Source organism: Colias eurytheme, chromosome 5 (assembly GCF_061535395.1).
Source record: "Colias eurytheme isolate Ceu_HAF_F1 chromosome 5, ilColEury1 Martin Lab GWU primary, whole genome shotgun sequence".
NCBI classification, from domain to species: Eukaryota; Metazoa; Arthropoda; class Insecta; order Lepidoptera; family Pieridae; genus Colias; species Colias eurytheme.
The window spans coordinates 2197345-2201363 of NC_142984.1; positions in this window are offsets into that span (position 1 = coordinate 2197345).

Below are 4019 nucleotides of genomic sequence, written 5' to 3' on the forward strand. Positions count from 1 at the left end.
AGAGGGTATCTTTTTTTTCTTGTAAAATTTTCAATAAATTTTCAAAATGTGCTTGTTCTAAAGGAAAGTCATTGGAAATTGTTATTACAAAAAAATATTATTTTTTGTATCATGTTTTCGTTATACATAATATATGACATACTTACGTACCCATCTAAAATAGAACTTTTCAAAATTACACGAATTGCAAGCAAAACAACATTATTATTAATTGTATAAATCTTATTTAATTTCAATAAAATGATACTCTCTACTGACTGTTCTCTTTTTAAAAACATGTTAACGAAAATCGTAAAAAAAATTAAACTTAAAAATGTTTATTGTCAATTAAGAGTTGTTTTTTTTCTTAAATTTAGATATAAATTATAAATAATAGAAGGCTGGGTTAGTCTTGATATATTTTTAATTATATTCTATAATCTATTTGTTTTTTCATATTCTATTCTTGTTAAACAGATAATTGTTTCTTAAGACAAAATGTTATTAAAAAAATCTATTGTTGTTTAACTTGAATGTTTAATTCTTTGTTCTTAAATAAAATATGGAGTAAAACATAAGTTTACCATCACACGAAAATTGTAGAGTAGTTTTAGAGTTGATAAGTGACTTTGTTTTATTAAATAAATTATTAGACATTGTATTTTGTTTTATTTCTATAATACACCTTTAATAAGACGAAATGAATGAAATCTATGAATTCACGCTCACACTAACAACAAAACTAAACTGGTTCCAAATATATATTTACCAAATTCGGGACTCTATACAACTTTCCTTTGGTAATATAGAGTTCTATTAATATTATAAATGTGTAAGTAATCTGTAATGTCTTTCTGTCTTTTCTTTACGCATAAAGCACTGAACCGATTTGAATGGGTATTTTTTGAAATTTAAAGAAACAAAGATCTCATTGAATAATGAAATATATAGTTTAATGTAATTTTAAAGCCAAAAGATGATCATATGGTATTATTCTATTGGGCCAAGCGGCAGGCAAAAAGCTAGTTTGACTCTATATTGAATTTGTATTCCGAATTTAGTTCCGATTCCTGTGACAACTTTTTAAGTTTACGTTAAACTAATTTTGTAGCGTGTGTAACTTTTTATCTGAAGGATTTTTTGTCAATACTTTTATGATAGAAGGACTGCAGAGGTTAGATACTAGTAAATGACATTATTAGTTGTTTGACTTGTGACCTTTTTCTCAAGTAATAGAATGGGGATGTCCCTATTTATTACATTAGTATAGCATCTTATAATAAGCATCCGTTCCTTGTTTCCGGAAAAAATACATTGAATATTGCACAACATATAAATATTTCTTATACATACATACCTACACATTTTTTATAATATATTTTTTAGAGTGAAACTTCTTTAGGGCGTTTAGAGTAAAATTTCAAGGACATGTCATGGCGATTCCGTCACGTCATGGATGAAGGCGACAATTTTGGTTCTTGTCTGTCGTTCTTCAATCTTTGAATCTTGCCAAAGAAGTTTCCCTTCTGACACTTGCGCTCGGCATACACACTCTTTCTTTAATACTTAGCAATATTTTTTTGTCATTTTGATAGAGACACAAATAAAGATGAGCAAAATTGCATATAGACCGGACTCTCAGTGGAGTTTCGTTTGCAAAAATCGCGGACCTAAATCTGACTTCTGATATATATTGTATAAATCCCAGACATCCTATAGACAGATGTTGCCAACCAGTTTTGTGGTCCCCCTGCCCGCACCCCGGTAATTAAATATGGCATACAAAGAAAAAAATAAAAATTTCCAAAACATGCCGTGTGGGGTATCAAATGAAAGAGCTTATTGAGTAGATCACGAATATATAGCATACTATATACATTTCTTACACTTTCTCTAAGATTTTTTAGAAAATTTACGAAAATGGTCCATTTTTGAGTTAACTTTAAACCACTATAGATTGAAAACTCATGAATATATTTTTTAAATTATCATTTTAAATAATTAACAATAGTCCATTGTTTACGATTCAATATTTCGTACAGTGAAATAGTTGCATGGGGGAGTGGGGGGAGCATTCAAAGATGGCGAGTATATTTTCAAGTTCATATAGTATATAGTTATTTTCATCAAATCCACCACATAGCTCACTTATATTATATTACGAACTATTGAATCATAAACAATGGACTATTGTTAATTATTTAAAATAATAATTTAAAAAATATATTCATGAGTTTTCAATCTATAGTGGTTTAAAGTTAACTCAAAAATGGACCATTTTCGTAAATTTTCTAAAAAATCTTAGAGAAAGTGTAAGAAATGTATATAGTATGCTATATATTCGTGATCTACTCAATAAGCTCTTTCATTTGATACCCCACACGGCATGTTTTGGAAATTTTTATTTTTTTCTTTGTATGCCATATTTAATTACCGGGGTGCGGGCAGGGGGACCACAAAACTGGTTGGCAACATCTGTCTATAGGATGTCTGGGATTTATACAATATATATCAGAAGTCAGATTTAGGTCCGCGATTATTGCAAACGAACATCTCCTTGGAGCCTGCTCTAATATTCAATTGTTAAATTCCTAATAAATTTTCTAATAAATTAAAAAGCATAAAAAGTAGTGGTCGCTGCATTAAAGGTCTTTAGCATTGTGACCTCATTTTTGTTAGACTAATGAATTGGGAAAAAATAGAACTGCAGAAGACTAGAAATATTTTTCTTGTATTTATCATTAGCTGCCCGTCCCAACTTCAACAAGGAAGCCTTTATTGTATTTTAATATTTTATAAGTAACTAGTTTTCCGCCCGCGGCTTCGCCCGCTTAGTCTAAAACCTAATAAATTATATAGTAAAACCTTCCTCTTTAATCTCTATCTATTTAAAAAAAGTATCAAAATGTTTTATACTATTATTTAAAAAAAAATTCATGTGATGAGTGATAAATAATACAGATAGATAATATAATAATAGAAAGGATTTATTCCACTTTCGTTCTTGTTTTTATATGAGAAAACTTTTGGAGTAACAATATACCGACACACAAATCTTTCTACGTAATCACATGTCGAATTAGCTCGCTAAAGGTAGGTAATCTATAATTTGACTAGAAGTGAATTTATCTCTGTGTGAAGGGACCGGTGTGTTAATTATGAATCATTGGTTAGAACTATTTGTTATTATCATGTAGGCATCTTTATAGGAAAAGGGATTTGAGTATATTCTAATATTCATCTAATGTGTATAATTACGACATTAAACTAAAAAATAAACCTCCGCTGCAGTCAAAATCAAAAATCGAAATAAATTATCCATTTATTTATTTATTTATTTTTGGATTTATAAGAAGTTAGGTACCTACTATTTTATATTTAAAAATACGACTTAATAATAAAAATTAACTGCGAATTAAGGTACTCCGTCATTTTGGGATCTCTGGTTCAGATTTACTTAAGTTAAATGAAATACTCTATGCAAAAGAAATCTTTAATAAAATACGCTAAGAATTATTCGTGTGCCTAAAAATACTATCATTAAAACAACTCGCCAAGAAAACATTTACGAATCATGAGAAATGAATTAAAAAACAAAAGTTAACCTCGCAATTTAAATTTTTCTTGAAGCTGTAGCAAGAAAAATTACAAAGAAAGAGTTAAAAACTTGTTGAAATAAAGGGGAAAATTTCCTCTGTCAAATTAAAGCGTTTAACAGAATACGCTGCAATGTTTATTTACCGTAACAATAATTGTGGTTAAATGATTCGATACAGAAGTTTTTCAATGGGCTTATTGTTTGGGTCGTGGGTGAAAATTACTAGCTTTTTGTCGACGACTTCGGTCGCGTGATTAATCTAAAATATTAGGATAAATAAAAAAGGAACCACATAAACGTTGACGCCCAATTGAAAGTGAAAAATCCTTAAGACATGTAATTCGTGATGAATCTCAAAATTCAATCGACCACGCTCGCTGCACGGTATGCGAAACGGGATGATAATAATATCGAATAAATCGCATTTAATATCCGTTAAAAT